This window comes from Macrobrachium nipponense, chromosome 12, assembly GCF_015104395.2.
Source record: "Macrobrachium nipponense isolate FS-2020 chromosome 12, ASM1510439v2, whole genome shotgun sequence".
NCBI classification, from domain to species: Eukaryota; Metazoa; Arthropoda; class Malacostraca; order Decapoda; family Palaemonidae; genus Macrobrachium; species Macrobrachium nipponense.
This window is the reverse complement of record NC_087205.1, coordinates 96,595,649-96,615,813: the sequence shown is the minus strand read 5'-3', so window position 1 is coordinate 96,615,813 and position 20,165 is coordinate 96,595,649. Positions and strand designations below refer to the sequence as shown.

The following is a 20,165-nucleotide window of genomic DNA, read 5'->3' as shown; positions in this document are numbered from 1 at the left end:
ACCCAAGGCTGGAGGATGGAAGGCAGTTGGGGGACTGCTGGAAGTTCACTGGCCTAAAAAAAGACCTGGACTTGAGATACCTACTAGACCCTGACCCAAGGCTGGAAGATGGAAGGCAGTTGGGGGACTGCTGGAAGTTCACTGGCCTAGAAAAAAGACCAATACTCGGCCTGGACTTGAGATAACAACTAGACCCTGACCCAAGGCTGGAAGATGGAAGGCAGTTGGGGGACTGCTGGAAGTTCACTGGCCTAGAAAAAAGACCAATACTCGGTCTGGACTTGAGATACCTACTAGACCCTGACCCAAGGCTGGAAGATGGAAGGCAGTTGGGGGACTGCTGGAAGTTCACTGGCCTAGAAAAAAGACCAATACTCGAACTGGACTTGAGATACCTACTAGACCCTGACCCAAGGCTGGAAGATGGAAGGCAGTTGGGGGACTGCTGAAAGTTCACTGGCCTAGAAAAAAGACCAATACTCGGTCTGGACTTGAGATACCTACTAGACCCTGACCCAAGGCTGGAAGATGGAAGGCAGTTGGGGGACTGCTGAAAGTTCACTGGCCTAGAAAAAAGACCAATTCTCAGTCTGGACTTGAGATACCTACTAGACCCTGACCCGAGGCTGGAAGATGGAAGGCAGTTGGGGGACTGCTAGAAGTTCACTGGCCTAGAAAAAAGACCAATACTCAGTCTGGACTTGAGATACCTACTAGACCCTGACCCAAGGCTAGAAGATGGAAGGCAGTTGGGGGACTGCTGGAAGTTCACTGGCCTAGAAAAAAGACCAATACTCGGTCTGGACTTGAGATACCTACTAGACCCTGACCCAAGGCTGGAAGATGGAAGGCAGTTGGGGGACTGCTGGTAGTTCACTGGCCTAGAAAAAAGACCAATTCTCAGTCTGGACTTGAGATACCTACTAGACCCTGACCCAAGGCTGGAAGATGGAAGGCAGTTGGGGGACTGCTGGAAGTTCACTGGCCTAGAAAAAAGACCAATACTCAGTCTGGACTTGAGATACCTACTAGACCCTGACCCGAGGCTAGAAGATGGAAGGCAGTTGGGGGACTGCTGGAAGTTCACTGGCCTAGAAAAAAGACCAATACTCGGTCTGGACTTGAGATACCTACTAGACCCTGACTCAAAGCTGGAAGATGGAAGGCAGTTGGGGGACTGCTGGAAGTTCACTGGCCTAGAAAAAAGACCAATACTCAGTCTGGACTTGAGATACCTACTAGACCCTGACCCAAGGCTGGAGGATGGAAGGCAGTTGGGGGACTGCTAGAAGTTCACTGGCCTAGAAAAAAGACCAATACTCGGTCTGGACTTGAGATACCTACTAGACCCTGACCCAAGGCTGGAGGATGGAAGGCAGTTGGGGGACTGCTAGAGTTCCACTGGCCTGAAAAAAGACCATACTCAGTCTGGACTTGAGATACCTACTAGACCCTACCCAAGGCTGGAGGATGGAAGGCAGTTGGGGGACTGCTAGAAGTTCACTGTCCTAGCCAAAGACCAATACTCGGTCTGGACTTGAGATACCTACTAGACCCTGACCCAAGGCTGGAAGATGGAAGGCAGTTGGGGGACTGCTGGAAGTTCACTGGCTTAGAAAAAAGCCAATCTTGGTCTGGACTTGAGATAACCTACTAGACCCTTGACCCAAGGCTGGAAATGGAAGGCGTGGGGGACTGCTAGAAGTTCACTGGCCTAAAAAAAAAGACCAATACTCGTCTGGACTTGATACCTGAGATGGAAGGCTGGAAACTCTAGTACTGACTGGCCTTAGAACAAAGATAAGGCAATTACTCAGTTCTGGACCTAGAAAAAAGCCCAATACTCCCCCGACTACTTGAATACCTACAGTCCCAACCCAAGGCTGAAGGATGGAAGGCAGTTGGGGGTACTGCTGGAAGTTCACTGGCCTAGAAAAAAGACCAATACTCCGGTCTTGGACTTGAGATACCTACTAGACCCTGACCCAAGGCTGGAGATGGAAGGCATTGGGGACTGCTAGGAAGTTCACGGCCTAGGAAAAAGACCAATAAAAAACTCCGTTCTGACCTTGATTATACCTACAGACCGACCCAAGCGGAAGGATGGAAGGCAGTTGGGGAATGCTTGGAAGTTCATGGCCCTAAAGAAAAAAGACCAATACTCGGTCCTGTACTTGAGATACCCTACTAGACCCTGACCCAAGGCTGGAAAGATGGAAGAGCAGTTGGGGACTGCTAAGAAGTTCACTGGTTCTAAATAAAGGGGGACCAATACTCGTTCTGGAAACTGAGATTTACCTACTAGACCTGGACCCGAGGCTGGAAAGGATGGAAGGTAGTTGGGGACTTCTGAAAAGTTAACAACGGGCTAGAAAAAAGACCCAATACTTCGAACCGACTTGGAGATACTTCTAGACCCGGACCAAGGCTGGAGGATGGAGGCAGTTGGGGGACCTTGCTGGAATCACTGGCCTAGAAAAAAAGACAATACCCTCGAACTGGACTTGAGATACCCTACTAGACCCTGAACCAAGGGCTGGAAGGATGGAAGGCTAGTGGGGGACGCTGGAAGTTCACTGGCCTTAGGGGGGAAAAAGACCAATACGCAGTCAGGACTTGGAAGATTACCTACTAGGACCATGACCAAGCTGGAAAAGGAATGGAAGCAAGTTGGGGACTGCTGGAAATCACCTGGCCTAAAAAAAGAACAATACTCAGGTTGGAATGAGATGCCTTACTAGACCTGACCGAGGGATGGAAGATGGAAGGCAGTTGGAGGACTGCTAGACCCGTTCACCCTGGCTAAGGAAAAAAGACACAATACTCAGGTCGAAATGAGATACCCTATAGGAACCCTGGACCCAAGGCTTGGGGGAAGATGGAAGGAAGGTGGGGGAATGCGTGGAAGTTCACTGGCCTAAGAAAAAAGACCCAATTACCGGTCTTGGACGTTGAGAAAAACCTACTAGGACCATGACCCAAGGCTGGAAAAAGGATGGAAGGAGGTTGGGGGACCTGCTAAGAAGTTCACTGGCCTAGAAAAAAGACCAATACTCGGTCGAAATTGAGATACCTACTAGGACCATTGACAAGGCTGTAGGATGGAAGGCCAGTTGGGGGACTGCTGTGAAGTTCAACCCTGGCCTAGAAAAAAGACCCCAATACTCAGGTCTGGACTTGGAGATACCTACTAGGAACCGGACCAAGGCGAAGATTGGGGGAAGGCCAGTTGGGGGACTGGCTGGAAAGTTCCACTGGCCGCCTAGAAAAAGACCAATACTCAGTCTGGAACTTGGAAGATACTTACTAGACCCGGACCCAAGGATGGAGATTGAGGCCAGTGGGGGGACGCTGGAAGTTCCCTAATGGCTAGAAAAAAAGACCCAATACTCGGTATGGGACTTGGAGGTAAACCTACTAGGAACCTGACCCAAGGCTTGGGGGAGGCTGGAAGGCCAGTGGGGGAAACTGCGGAAGTTCACTGGCCTAAAAAAAGATCCAATACTCAGTCTGAAAAAACTGAGATACCTACTAGACCCTGACCCAAGGTGGAGGAATGGAAGGCAGTTGGGGGACTGGCTGGAAGTTCACTTGGCCTAAAAAAAGACAATACTCAGTCTTGGACTTGATATACCTACTAGGACCCTGACCCGAGGCGGAAGATTTGGAAGGCCCCCAGTTGGGGGACGCTGAAGTCACGTGGCCTAAAAAAAGACCAATTACTCGGTCGGAATTGGAGATAACCACTTAGGGGGAACCCTGACCAAGGCTGGAGAATGAAGGCAGTTGGGGAACTGGCCCGCCAAGTGCACTGTCCTAAAAAAAACCAATAATCAGTCGGGACCTTGAAGATACCTACTAGGACCCTGACCCTAAGGCGGAAGATGAGAAGGGCAGTTGGGGGACTTGCTGAAGTTCCACCGGGCCTAGAAAAAAGACCCAATAACCCTCAGTCTGGACCCTCTGAGGATACCTACTAGGAACCCTGACCAAGGCTGGTAAGGTGGAGGCAGTTGGGGGACGCTGAAGTTCAATGGCCTAAGACAAAGCCCAATTACTCGAACTGGACCTTGAAGAAAAAATACCTACGAGACCGGAACCAAGGCTGGAAGATTGAAGGCCAGTTGGGGGGACTGGCCTGGACGTTCACTGGCCTAGAAAAAAGACCAATTAACTCAAGTCTGACTTGACGATACCTACCCTAAGGACCCTGACCAAGGGCTGGAAGGATTGGAAGGCAGTTGGGGGGGACCGCTGGAAGTTCATGGCCGAAGAAAAAGACCAATACTCAGTCTGGACTGAGAATACCTACTAGGAACCTTGAAAAACCCAAGGCTTGGAAGATGGAAGCAGTTGGGGGATGTGGAAGTCAATGGCCTTTAAAAAAAGGACAAAATTACTCAGTACTGACTTGATGATTACCTTACTAGACCCTGACCCAAGGCTGGAAGATGGAAGGCCCAGTTGGGGGATGATGGAAGTTCCCAAATGGCTAAAAAAAGGAACCATACTCAGTGTATGGAAACTTGGATGATACCTACTAGACCTTGGGGGGACCCAAAGGCTGGAAGATGGAAGGCAGTTGGGGGAAACTGCTTGGAAGGTCACCTGGCCTAAAAAAGACCAATAATCAGGTCCTGGATGAAAAAAGAAACCTAACTAGACCCTGACCAAGGCTGGAAGATAGGAAGGGTGGGGGACTGGCTGGAAAGTTCCATTGGCCTAAAAAAAGACCAATACCTCAGTCTGGACTTGGAGATACCCTACGAGACCCTGAACCGGAGGGATGGAGGAGGGGAAGGCAGTTGGGGGAAACTGGGGGGAAAGTTCACTGGCTAACAAAAAAGGACCAAATACTCAGTTCTGGGGGGACTTGAGATACCTACTAGACCCGGACCAAGGCTTGGAAGATGGAAGGCAGTTGGGGGATGCTGGAAGTTCCACTGGCCCTAAAAAAAGAAAAACCAATATCAGTTGGACCTTGAAGATACCTACTAGACCCTGACCCGAGGCTGGAAGATGAAGGCAGTTGGGGGACGGTGGAAGTTCACCATGGCCTAAAAAAAAGACCAATAATCGTCGGAACCCGTGAGATACCCTAATAGGGACCCTGGAACCCAAGGACTGGAAGGATGGAAGGCAGTTGGGGGACTGGGCTGGAAGGTTCCACTGGCCCTAGAAAAAGACCAAAATACTCGAACCGGAACTGAGATACCTACTAGACCCTTTGGACCCCAAGGATTGGAGGATGGGAAGGCCAGTTGGGGACGCTGGAAGTCCACCCGCTAAAAAAAGACCCAATACTCGGAACGGGTACTGGAGTACCTACTACTACCCTGAACCCAAGGCTGGAGGATTACGGAAGGCAGTTGGGGACTGCTGGAAGTCCACTGGCCTTAAGAAAAAAGACCCAATACTCGAACGACTTGGGAGATCCACCTACTAGAAAAAACCCTGGACCCAAGGCTTGAGGATGCGAAGGGCAGTTGGGGGACTGCGGAAGTTCACTGCTAGAAAAAGACATACTCGAACCTGGACATTGAGATACCTTACTAGACCCTGACCGAGGCTGGAGATGGAGGCAGTTGGGGACTGCGAAAGTTCACTGGCCTAGAAAAAAGACCAATACTCGGTCTGGACTTGAGATACCTACAGACCCTGACCCAAGGCTGGCAAGATGGAGGCAGTGGGGACGCTTTGGAAGTTCACTGGCTAGACAAAAAGACCAATACTCGGCCTGGACTTGAGATAACAAGACCCTTACCCAAGGCTGGAGGATGGAAGGCAGTTGGGGGACTGCTGGAAGTTCACTGGCCTAGAAAAAGACCAATACTCAGTTTGGACTTGAGATACCTACTAGACCCTGACCCAGGCTGGAAGATGAAGGCAGTTGGGGGACTGCTGAAAGTTCCTGGCCCTAGAAAAAGACCAATACTCGGTCTGGACTTGAGATACCTACTAGACCCTGACCCAAGGCTGGAAGATGGAAGGCAGTTGGGGGACTGCTGGAAGTTCACTGGCCTAGAAAAAAGACCAATACTCAGTCTGGACTTGAGATACTACTAGACCTGCCCACCAGGCTGGAAGATGGAAGGCAGTTGGGGACTGCTGGAAGTTCATGGCCTAGAAAAAAGACCAATACTCAGTTGGATTGAGATACCTACTAGACCCTGACCCAAGGCTGGAAGATGGAAGGCAGTTGGGGGACTGCTGGAAGTTCACTGGCCTAGAAAAAAGACCAATACTCGGTCTGGACTTGAGATAACAACTAGAGGCCCTTACCCAGGCTGGAGGATGAAGCAGTTGGGGGACTGCTGGAAGTTCACTGGCCAGAAAAAAGACCAATACTCGGTCTGGACTGAGATACCAATACTAAGACCTGACACAGTGTGAGGAGCAATTGACGGCTGGAGTTCACAGGCCTGGAAATTACTCGAAAAAACTGGGACTTGGGGGAGTACCTACTAGACCCGAACCCAAAGGCTGGAAGATGGAAGGCAGTTGGGGGGGCAGCTGTAGAGGACCGAATACTCGAACTGGACTGAGATACCTACTAGACCCTGACCCAAGGCTGGAAGATGGAAGGCAGTTGGGGGACTGCTGGAAGTTCACTGGCCTAGAAAAAGACCAATACTCGAACTGGACTTGAGATACCTACTAGACCCTGACCCAAGGCTGGAAGATGGAAGGCAGTTGGGGGACTGCTGGAAGTTCACTGCCTAGAAAAAAAGACACCTACTCGGAACTGACTGAGAGGAATACTACTAGACTGACCAAGAAGGCTGACGACCCGAGTCTGGAAGGACAAGTTGCATTGTGACTGCTGAAGTTCACTGGCCTAGAAAAAAAGACCAATACTCGGTCTGGACTTGAGATACCTACTAGACCCTGACCCAAGGCTGGAGGATGGAAGGCAGTTGGGGGACTGCTGGAAGTTCACTGGCCTAAAAAAAGACCAATACTCAGTCTGGACTTGAGATACCTACTAGACCCTGACCCGAGGCTGGAGGATGGAAGGCAGTTGGGGGACTGCTGGAAGTTCACTGGCCTAAAAAAAGACAATACTCCAGTCTGGACTGAGATACCTACTAGACCCTGACCCGAGGCTGGAGGATGGAAGGCAGTTGGGGACTGCTGGAAGTTTCACTGGCCTAAAAAAAGACCAATACTCAGTCTGGACTTGAGATACCACTAGACCCGATCCCAGGCTGAGGATGGAAGGCGTTGGGGGCTGTGGAGTTCACTGGCCACAAAAAAAAATCAGTCGGACTGGAAGATCCTACTACCCTGACCCAGGCGGAAGAGGAAAGGCAGTTGGGGGACTGCTGGAAGTTCACTGGCCTAGAAAAAAGACCAATACTCAGTCTGGACTTGAGATAACTACTAGACCTGCACCCGAGGCTGGAAGATGGAAGGCTGTTGGGGGGCTGCTGGAAGTTCGCTGGCCTAGAAGGAAGACCAATATTGAGCATGGGCCTATCTACTGAGCTAATGAGTCAATCAATTTTTTCCTTTCGAGCTTGGGTGAGAACATTATCGTTAAGAGTACTTTAAAGAAGTGAGGAGAGAGAGAGAGAGAGAGAGACTCACTCATTGTTGGTTATGCCTTGAATATTCTTATGCAAATGACACAAGGGGAAAATATTTCAGTAGCTGTGAAGGAAAAGAACTTGAAAATGCAACGTCAATAGCAACAGATACCGAAGCCTTCATTCCTGTACTAAATGTGCGCTTCGTAAAAAGATAAATATTGTTTTAGCGTAGCAAGAAAAAATGTATTTTTACTATAACTGTGAATTCTATAAGAGCGCATGGAATTCCCATAAACTTGTTACTTCACAAAATCACTTATATAAAATGAAGCGGGGGTGATGATCAAATAAAACTTTAAATTAATCAAATAACAAAAAGGAAAACATTCAAAATGGGTGGCTGTATTGCGAAATTAATTCAGTTAATTACTGGTCAGGGATGAAAAACTAAATCCACCTGGCAATTCGAGCGAATCAAAATCATATATATATATATATATATATATATATATATATATATAATATATATATAATATATATATATATATATATATATATATATATATATATATATTATATATATATGTGTGTGTGTGTGTGTGTGTGTGTATAAGGGATTCTTTCCTAGATAGTTGGTGGGGGCCGGGGGGGAAGTTTGTTACCTACGATTAACATTTCTTGGGAGACATTATTGTTATGATATTTACATTCTTTTGTTTATATTTTCACGATCATCCCCACCGGGCTTATACTAAACACGCCTCTGCAAAGGTGGATACATGCCAGATTGAAACCCTTGGGGTCCACTATCAAGGAAAGATATAAAAAAAATCAAATCTGAATCCACACACACAGCCAGATTATCATCATAAAGCCAGTTCAAAAGTCCACGTGTATTTTGTTAAAGTTATATTGACAGTTCTCATATCAACTTGTTTTTGGGTTTCACAGAAAATATACCGGACCATTCTTTCATCAAATTTTCTAATTTTCATTTTTAGAAGCGTCAAAATTTAAACATTTAATGCTATATCCACCTGTGGATACTCTCATACCGTCTAAATTGGAAATATAGATAATTTTAAGCAGGATAAAATTATAATTTATGAAATATTTATTTGCTGTATATAAAAGATCTCCAACCGGAGATTTTTTTTATTTTGTTAACTGAGATAGGTAACTAGAAAAAAATCTCTCAGAGTTAGATTGACAAATTATTTTTAAAAAAAGCATATTAAAACATTGCACTTTCTAAGAAAGGATGAAGTCTTATTCTCAAATAGATATGATGTATGAAAAATCTACAGATTGAAGGTAAATAAATAATATATATGCCCATTCTTCAAAGATGGCTAAATATAGTATATATATATATATATATATATATATCTATATATATATATATATATATATATATATATATATATATATATATATATATATATATATATATAGAGTCCCAGGAAGCCAGCAGTCTAAGATTCTTAGACTGCTGTCTTCCTGGGACTCTGAATGTTTTATATATATATATATATATATATATATATATATATATATATATATATATGTATATGTATATATATGTATATATATATGTATATATATATATATATATATATATATATTTTATATATATATATATATAATCTCTATACATAGCCTAGCCACTTGTTTGTTTACATAGTTTTGTGTGTGGGTGTTTTTTTTACTTTATCATTTTTTTTCTCCCCACTCTGTCCTTCAGTCACCTTCTATTTTTTACTCTGGTAGGTTGTTTCTTCTTCCAACTAGTGTTGTTGTACCACTAATTTTTTATTTTTACATTTTAATGTTTTAGTGTTCAATTTTAAATTTTAAATATTATTATACCGTGTTTTATCAGTGACGAGTCTTATATGTTTGTATTTTTATCATTCCCAGCCTTGAAAATGCATCGAAGTGATGTGAAACGTCGGCAATAAATTATGTACTACGCTGAGACATGCCTTTACCTCTCCGCCTTGTGATATCTGTAGGGCTTGAGCCCCCTTACTAGTCTTCTATATATATATACATACTATATTTAGCCATCTTTGAAGAATGGGAATATATATTATTTATTTACCTTCAATCTGTAGATTTTTCATACATCATATCTATTTGAGAATAAGTCTTCATCCTTTCTTAGAAAGTGCAATGTCTTAATATGCTTTTTTTTAATAATTTGTCGTCAATCTAACTCTGAGAGATTTTTTTTCTAGTTACCTATCTCAGTTAACAAAATAAAAAAAGTTATCCTCTCCGGTTGAGATGTTTTATATACATCAAATAAATATTTCATAAATGATCTATACTTCCAATTTAGACGGTATGAGAGTATCCACAGGTGAATATAGCATTAAATGTTTAAATTTTGACGCTTCTAAAAATGAAATTTAGAAAATTTGAGGAAAGAACGGTACAGTATATTTTCTGGGAAACCCAAGACAAGTTGATATGAGAACTGTCAATATAACTTTAACAATGTATACACATATATATATATATATATATATATATATATATATATATATATATATATCTATATATAGAGCGTAGGTTAAGAGACACCACATTTTTGTATTGCGACGCGTTTCGTTGTTTCTTTCATAACAACATTTACAAGCCTAAAAAGAGACATTACAGTATTTTAATGGTAGTTACAAGAATATGTAATTATTGGCTGACAAAGCTGAGTAAAAGTAGCAACAATAAGATAATGGTTAAAATCTTTAAAATAAATTGCACCAGCATACTAAAAAATAAATTATATAAAGATCTTTAAAATAAATTACAACCGTATACTAAAAACAGAATGGTGGGAGACAGAGATGGAAAGTTTACACTACAAATGAATGACTGATGATTTATATTAAAAGCAAGGGATAAGATGAATTGTCAAGGTTAAGATCTGGTTTCCTTAAAATATTTCTATTGACTCAGAGATTCTCAATAATGACTCTTCTCTAAAAGTACAAGCACACTAAAATTTTCCAATCTTCTACCTGTATTACATTCCTCTACGTGCTGTAAAATCGGTGATCTGGTTGGCTTGGCCAGCAAGCAACCATACGAGGAGAAATGCCATAATGTTCGGAAGATCTTGTCCGGACCGACCGTTTTGACTGGCCAATATAGGTGGCGCTACAGGGTCACACTTGTAAATATAGGTGATGCCAGACAAAAGGTCTGAAGGTAGTTTATCTTTATGGTTTAACAACGCTTGGATAGTATGGTTATTGGTAAATATTAACTTGGGGTTAATGTGGGGAAAACTATACTTAAACATATTTCTTAGTTCTCTTGTAACGTATTTAGAACAAGGATCACTTATAAATGGAAAATTTAAAATAATACATAGTTAGTTTATCAACACTTGGAATTTTTTTATTGGCTATTTATACTAAGAGTAAATATTTAGGAACTTTTTTTATTTTTTCTTTATATATTATGTTATTGGGATAGCCATTAATTTTGAAATAGTTTAACAGAAACTTTATTTCTGAGTCAAATGCCTGCCAAGAGCTGCAGAGAGAATATGCTCTATGTATTAAAGTCTTAATATTATTTATTTTGAAGTGTTTAAAGAATGTAGCACTTTGGAATTCATTCCAAGACCGGTAAAAGTAGACTTTCTAAAAATGCTAAATTTAAGAGTGAACTTATTGTTTGCGGTAGTTTTGGTAATGCTTACATCTAAAAAGTTAAGAATATTATTTTCTTCATGTTCCCACGGTAAACTGAATACATGGGTGTTTACTATTTAAGTAATCATGGAACCGCTGTACGTGACTTAAATGCCTGAAAACCAAAAATGTGTCGTCAACATACCTGTGATAAACAATTGGTTCAGACCTTTTGTCTGGCATCACCTATATTTACAAGTGTGACGCCTGTAGCGCCACCTATATTGGCCAGTCAAACGGTCGGTCCGGACAAGATCTTCCGAACATTATGGCATTTCTCCTCGTACTGGTTGCTTGCTGGCCAAGCCAACCAGATCACCGATTTTACAGCACGTAGAGGAATGTAATACAGGTAGAAGATTGGAAAATTTTAAAAAAAGTGTTCTTGGTACTTTTAGATAAGAGTCCATTATTGAGAATCTCTGAGTCAATAGAAATATTTTTAAGGAAACCAGATCTTAACCTTGACAATTCATCTTATCCCTTGCTTTTAATATAAATCATTCAGTCATTCATTTGTAGTGTAAACTTTCCATCTCTGTCTCCCACCATTCTGTTTTTAGTATACGGTTGTAATTTATTTTAAAGATCTTATATAATTTATTTTTTTAGTATGCTGGTACAATTTATTTTAAAGATTTTAACCATTATCTTATTGTTGCTACTTTACTCAGCTTTGTTAGCCAATAATTACATATTCTTGTAACTACCATTAAAATACTGTATGTCTCTTTTAGGCTTGTAAATGTTGGTTATGAAGAAACAACGAAACGCGTCGCAATAAAAATGTGGTGTCTCTTAACCTACGCTCTTCTTTTCCTACTGAGATTGAGATTTCCAAAACATCTGTCTACTTTACACTATATATATGTATATATATATATATATATATATATATATATATATATATATATATATATATATATATATATATATTATTCGAGCTACAAATGTCCTTTAATATCTAATTCGCTCTACCTCGGAATAAATGTATTTTTATATAAGTTAACCGAAGGGGAATTTTTTAGTTGATAATAATTTCGTCCTCTCGTGGGTTCGAACCACCGCCCAGCGGACAGAGAAGAAATCAGGACTTCAGTGATGTTATCGATTCGGCTAACAAGTGAGGTTATAAGTTTATACCAACTCCGACCTTACAAATCACCGACGAACTGGGTATTAGTAATTAGAATCGATATCCAACCCCCTCTACCATGTTAACAAATTCTAACGTTTGCCGCACGTAGCCATATTATGAATAATCATCACATTACTGTGATTCATAATAATTATTCGAGCTACAAATGTCCTTTAACATCTACTTTGCTCTACCTCGGAATTAATGTATTTCCATATATGTAAACCGAAGGGGAATTTTTTAGTTACTCAAAGTGGAAGAAAAATCCTCAATTCTGATAACTAGAATAAGCAAAATAAACTGCAGGAAGGAAAATAAGGTAATCTGAAATAATGCATAAGAAATAAAATATAAATAAAACTCTTAACTCGAATAGGGAAGTAAAAGAAAGATACGCTAAAACCCTTGAAAACGAGAGTAAAAAATTTATTAGCAATACCGCAATGAGTCTCCAAATTAAAATTTTGGGGCAGTTAGTAATGATAAATTCGAGAGCTAAAGTAAAAAATAATTTGAACAAATTCTAGTATAAAGGCATTTTGAATATTTTGAAAAAATATATCAATCTTCAATACGACATAATAAAAAGAGTCCAAAATACTTTAACGTCGATCAGACGAAGCATAAATACAAATTAAAGGATTTTTTAAATTCTATTCCAAACAGTAATGAAAGCTTACCAAATGAAGAGAGAAAAAAAAAAACAAGATAAAAATAAATATTGATGAATACATCAAACTCATAAGGTATAAGGAATTAGATTTCTGAAAAATTACTATTTTATATTTTTTCGAAGAGCATAATTTTCCTTGTCAATACTGACGTCGCGGCAAATGATATAAATCCATCAATATTATATAAAATGGGAGGTCACCATAAAATCTATGATATATGTCACTTCGCAAGAGCCATACAAGACAAATGATTGATGTTACGCTATTTTTCTTTGGATAAACTGAAACATGTTAAAAAGTGCATGTAGGCATGAAAAATTTAAGCTAAAGACTATGGGCTCATAATGAAAGATCATAACACCCTGAGTTCGAAATAAGATAGTTAAACACTGAAACAAATTATACATATTTTTTCATTAGTAAAAAATTAACCAATTTCAGCTAAAGCAAAAGAGCAATGGCATCTAAATTTCCATAAAAAAAAAAAGGAAGTCAGGTTTAAAATTTGTTCATCATTTTGGTGAAATAGAAAACATTAAAAAAATAGGTGACAAACCTCTTTTCATAAGTAAATACACTTTTTTCAAATAGTATAAACATTAAAAGCGAATCATTCTGAATAAAATGTTACTAGTGATTTATTCAAGACATGCCGATGATCAAAGACACTATTATTTAGAGTGAAAATTAGCATTTTTATCAAATTTAACTAATAATATTTTATTCCCGTATTTACTTAGTATTTCCTTCTAAATTATCTAACTGAAAACTATTATCTAATTAGTTTTTTCATTCTTTTATACTGTATTAAGACAAATTGTTTTGTTATGTATACAGCATAAAATCAATGTGCAGTATGAATAATTAACATACTGAAAGAGAGCTCAACTCCACTATAGTATGTGAAGCAACTTATTTCATTATATTGCAGTTTTGAACATAGAAACACGCAAATGCACACGCACACATATACGTATATATGTATATCTATATTAGTAGAAACATAAATTAATATTCACACATTCATATATATATATATATCATATATATGTACGTATAGTATATATATATATATATATATATATATATATATATATATACATATACAGAGAGAGAGAGAGAGAGAGAGATTAATTTGTCACAGCTCCATCTATTATAGAAAATACAAATTTGATCATGGTTACCTCTTCCTTCCAAAACGCTATTCTCACCGAATATTGTATTCAAGAAAAAAAAAATTCAAGAATGAAATGAAAATTAAAAACTCCGTGAAATTTTACACCCATATTTTCTCAGAGAGAGGCTGCAAGACTTCTTTGACAAAGTCCCTTCTCAAACAATGTTTTACGCTCTGGGTTCAGTTTAGCACATAAATAATTTGACTGTGAACATCTTTAAAAATATAAGATATTAGGTTTTTTTATTCTATCACTGTGACCTCCTTATAAGTTTGCAAACTTGAAAAGTAAGTCAAGGTCTCTCATACTGGGGTCGAGTAATATCAATAGCCCAATTTGATCAACACCTGACGATGATAATAATAATAATAATAATAATAATAATAATAATAATAATAATAATAATAATAATAATAATAATAATAATAATAATAAAATTATGATCATTATTAATTATTATTATTATTATTATTATTATTATTATTATTATTATTATTATTATTATTATTCGGGAGTTAGACTCATTTTCCTATTGAACAAGCCTACATATTCCAGTGATTTGAAATTCAACCCTCCAAAGAATATGGCGTCCATTAAAAAAATAAAAAAAAAAATTAGATCAGGTATTTAAAAAAAATATATATTAATGAATAAATTAACTGATAAATAGATAAAAATACAAAAGAATTACAAAAATACCAGATGAATGGTTTCCATAATAAAAAAAATAATAATAATAATAATATATAATAATGAATAATAATAATAATAATTATAATAATCTGACTTTTAAACATATGAAACGAGATCAGGCCAAACAATAATCAGGCTCTAATAAAAAAAATGGAATTATCCTTGAATTATATGAATAAAGACAAAAGATAAAGCATAGTAAATAATTATATCAATATTCACATGCCAAATAAATTAAACTAAATTTTTAAGGTTATGAAAAAAAAAATTTTAAATTGAAAATTATGCCAATTTTGATCATCTCTCCATACTACATACCTTTACAAAAGCATTTTGACTTCTTCATTCAGCTGATATGTATCTTTATTTCCTTCCTTACTAATGGTGTACTGCATCTTTGCCACTGGTCTATACAATACGAATGATTTTCTGCTTTTTTTTTCTTTTATGAAAATTTTCATGGCTTTAGAAGTAATTCATAAATATACTCGGGAGCAAATACACAAATATGTATATGGATACAACTAAGAACAATAAATATAAAAGAGATGTACACGATACCACAAATTCACGAAAATACACAGACACATACATGTATATACATAATACACATACATACACACACACACATTATATATATATAATATATATATATATATATATATAATATATATATATATATATATATACATATATATATACGCATGTCTATGTGTGTATATATACTTATTATATATACATTTATGCGTATGTATGGCTGTCTATTTCTGTATTTACCTACATATATTTACATACATGTAAATACATATCCACCTGCAGGATCTACAGAATAAAAAAAAAATCGAATTCCAGAGACATACCGTAGTCGGGAGCATGAGAACAGATTAAAGCCAGCGAACGTATGGTGCAGAACAGTGAACAGACCGAGAACAACTGGAGTTGAACAGATGAGAACGATTTGAAGCCCATAAAACTGAAAATGGAATAAGGAAAAACCAATCACGAGGCGGACTGAAAGAATCTGAGACAGACAGATGACATCCAGACAGGGGCGGTCGATGGGAGAGCTACTCGGTTATAAAACTGGGGGAAGCTTCTGTGCGTGTGTGTGCGTGCGTGCGTGTGTGTGTGTGTGTGTGTGAGAGAGAGAGTGTGTGTATGTATGTATATGTGTTTGTGTGTTTGTTCGGGTCCCTGGGCGGGATTACCTAGGAACGGGGGGATGGGGGGGAAGGGTGGACGAGGTAACAGGTAGGAGGTGTTGGCAGAGGGATGGGGCCCCCACCCCCCCTCTCACATAGTATTGTCAGAGTCTGGGGGGAGGGGGGAGAGAGGAGGAATTGGGAGAACCAGGTTGATGTTGGGCAAAGAAATTGGGGATGGGGGGGAATGGAAGGGAAGGAATGGAAGGGAAGGGAAGGGAAGGGAAGGGGGAGGGAAGGGGTAGGGAGAGGATCATTTGAGACAACTCAGGTGACCCCAGATGCCTGTCTGCCCTCAGGTGCTTTGACAAAAATGCGGACAGGTGAACACGCTTTGTTAAGAAGGCAAGTGGCTGTTGATGATGATGATGACGGTGATGATCCTCTGGGCGTGTTTGCGTACCTCTCTCTCTCTCTCTCTCTCTCTCTCTCTCTCTCTCTCTCTAAATTCCACGGCATGCTGGTGTCATTATTCAAAGTAGATTGAGTGGGAGTTAATGAAATGGGGAGGACTGTTTTCAATATGCCTCAGCTTAAGAGCCGAATATGTAGAGACATAGCGTCACTGTCAATATGACAGAATTAATAATAATAATAATAATAATAATAATAATAATAATAATAATAATAATAATAAAATAATGGTAATAAACAATAATTAGAAACCAAATCACAGTTATGTAAATGTACATCATATTTAAATTCCTTAAAGTTTTAACTGTGGATTTGTTTCTCCATTTGAAGGACTCGTGCTACTATGAGGATTTTTTAATAATAATAATAATAATAATAATAATAATAATAATAATAATAATAATAATAATAAATAATAATACTAAACAGAAATTCATTATTGCTAAAGGAATTTCTATATGTCTTCCTAGCTGTAAGGTTTTAAGAAAAAGGGAAAATTATAAAACTCTACGGAATATATTAAATATAATAATTTGCATTATATTATTTACGAACAATAATGATATGTTTAATTTACTGGACGCATCGAATCTTTTCAAGACATTGAAAAAAAAAAGAGAGAAAACAATGACAGAAATCCATTCGGGGACTTTTGAGGAACCTTGGCTTAATTATTTTGTTCCTGTGCACAGGTTCTACTGACACTGGTGGCACTTCGGAACTTTCATTGAGCCATAACAGAGTAGAATAATATATACAGCTTAGGCCAAAGGCCAAGCACTGGGGCCTATGAGGTCATTCAGCGCTGAAAGGGATATTGACCGTAAGAAGGTTTGAAAGGTGTAACAAGAGGAAAACATCAAAGCAGTTGCACTGCGAAACAATTGTTAGGAGAGGGTGGAAAGGCAGATGGAAGAGAGAGAATATGAACGTAGGTAGAGTAAAATGAATGAAAGGGGTTGCAGCTGCATATATCGGATGATGGTAAGATGAAAGAAAGCGAATCAAAGAATAGGTAAAGAGAGAAAGGTAACAGGATGTGTGCAGAAGGTTGGTAGGGAGTTAGGAGCGTCTGTGGAAACCAGGTTTGAACGTGTAAAACGATTGTTGAACCAAGTTCTCTTTATGGCAGCGAGGTGCAGCTGTTGAATGTGAACGAGAAAAAAAAAAGCCAGAAATTTTACTGTACAGAGATTAATTGTTTGCATAAAATACGAACAAGAACAACTGAAAGACTGAGACACCTAGAGCTATGAAAGAGGTGGCTTTTTCATCTGCATGAGGAGGAGGAGTCGTAAACATGGCTGGAGAGGTGATCTGATGGAGATAATAGAAAAAAGGGCCCTCAATTTCCCGGGAGCTAATGAGTGTAAAAGGAAGCGGCCGGTGTGGAAGTTTTCAGCACAATGAGTTCATCCACATTTCAGAAATTCAATTATAACCGTGGTAGTGGTCATTACTGTCTTGCACTTTGTAGGCAGCTTCCCATATATATATATATATATATATATATATAATATTATCTATATATATATATAATATTATATATATATATATATATATATATATATATAATATATTTATATATATGTATATATATATATTGTGACGTTTATAGATCTCTTCGTCTACCCAGTAATTAATTAATTAGTTTGATTTGGAAAACGGCAGCCATTTCCTCCAAATATCAGCTGATTTTTAGTAAACGCGGGAAACCAAAACCCGCCAGCCAGAGGTAGGGAGTTCCTAAGTTGGAGGAAAATAGACTCTTGTCAGCTTTAGGGACGTATCTCGAAGGGAAGGATGTAGGCAGACTGGTCCTTCTTAGGCCTATATCTTAAGCTCTTTTTCCTGTGAACCCTCTGCTGGCTGTATGTTCTGTTTCCAGGATTTGCCCTGCTCGTGGGGGGTTAAGCTGACTCCCAACACCAAGGCAAAACACCTGCGATCTGCCCCAGTCGTCTCCAGACGTGATCTCGGACGGATGTCCGACCACCTGCCTTCCATTTAGGCCTATCCATGGCGTTAGTGGCGCGCCAAGAGACCCAGATCTAAGACAAAGCCGGGCGCCACCTTTTCTACAAAGATCCATACTGAACATGGCCTCCAGGTACGTCTTGCGAAACAGCATATTGCCAGTCCCTTACATCCTATCATCTATTGGATCCCCATTTTCCCAATTCAATTTCAAAACCAAAAAGAACTCATCCCTTTGTTCCCTCTCACTGCCTCATGGCCGCATGTTTCCCTTGTGTGATCGTCCCAGACAAATGAAGTCATTGCATACCTCAGTGAAACATTAAAGTTCCTTTTCCCCAGTGTTAGAGAACGAAATAATAGTAACTGATAAAAAGAAATCCTTTTCCTTTTATCTTGTTTAATCTGGGATCCTTTTTACAGATTCCCTGAGTCACGTGCCAAGTCTCTCTGCCCGCAAGTGCTGCATTACCCACGATTATGAAACCAGCTTTTACAAATTCCATTTTGAGCCATCTATTATCCATCTGTGAGAGATTATAAGTCCCAACATGGGGACCAATAGCATTTACTTTTCTCCAGGCCAGTACGAGCCTTTTGTAAATAAATAGCTGTAAATTATTTAGCTGAGTTTCTGGCGACCTGTTCCTCTAGAGTAAATATTCACTATAAATCAGTTTTACGGTAAGTTCAAGTAATTCCACCTTGTTCTCCCTTAACTTTTCCTGTTTACGTATCGGGGCCCCTCTCAAGGCCAGGCTCATACGTAAATATATATATATATATATATAATAATATATATATATATATATATATATATATATATATATATATGTATAAATATACAAATATATATCTACGGTTTATATATATATATATCTTTATATATATATATAGTATATATATATATTATAATATTAATATATATATATATATATATATATATTTTGAGGGTTTGATTTTGTGTGAGTTGTCGCAACCCTTTTTTTTTACAACTTTTGCCGTCTAATTGTTCAACATTTCTTTATTACTTTTTTTTATTCAAGGAAGCATTATGGCAGTCATCTAATATCAATTCCTCTTTGAAGGAATATCGTTGAAGCATGAAGCCTGCGTTTACACTGATGAAAGCCTCCAATTACCCAGATACATTGATAAACTGAGGTACACATTTTCCATATCAATTTAACCTCTTATTCAAATAAATTATAATCATAGAAGCAATACGGAACCAGAAATAAATTGATAAACCCCACGGACATATTACGCCATATTTCGTTTGCCTTCTCCTTTCAGATTATTATTCTTCTTTCGTTTTAAGTATACCTTGTTTTTCCTATCTGAAGTATCCATCTTCTCAACCTGAAATTGTATCAAAATACAAAACAGGGCTAATGCAAACTGAGGCGAGAGATTTTTCCCTATTTCATTGTTTCTTGAAAGAGTCACCATAGCCTGTGATGATGAGATGTGATAAAAAATACAATTCAGCTCTTTATTATCGACACACATGTGTGTGTGTGTGTGTGTGTGTGTGTGTGTGTGTGTGTGTGTGTGAATGTATGTATCTATTTATTTAGCGCCGACGTTTCGTATCAACTTGATACATTTTCCAGGCTGGAATTACGATTACACATCAATAGCATATAAGTA

At 38.8% G+C, this 20,165-nt stretch overlaps 1 protein-coding gene across 1 annotated transcript in view; it reads right to left on the bottom strand.

Moving 5' to 3' along the window:
* Positions 1 to 15,893, bottom strand: part of LOC135224683 (zinc finger protein GLIS2-like) — an 87,587-nt gene extending 71,694 nt beyond the window's left edge. Inside the window, exon 1 of the mRNA XM_064263940.1 lies at positions 15,780 to 15,893. The gene's annotated coding sequence lies outside the window, so the exon portion shown is untranslated. The remainder of the gene's footprint in view (positions 1 to 15,779) is intronic.
* Positions 15,894 to 20,165: the final 4,272 nt, after the last annotated feature.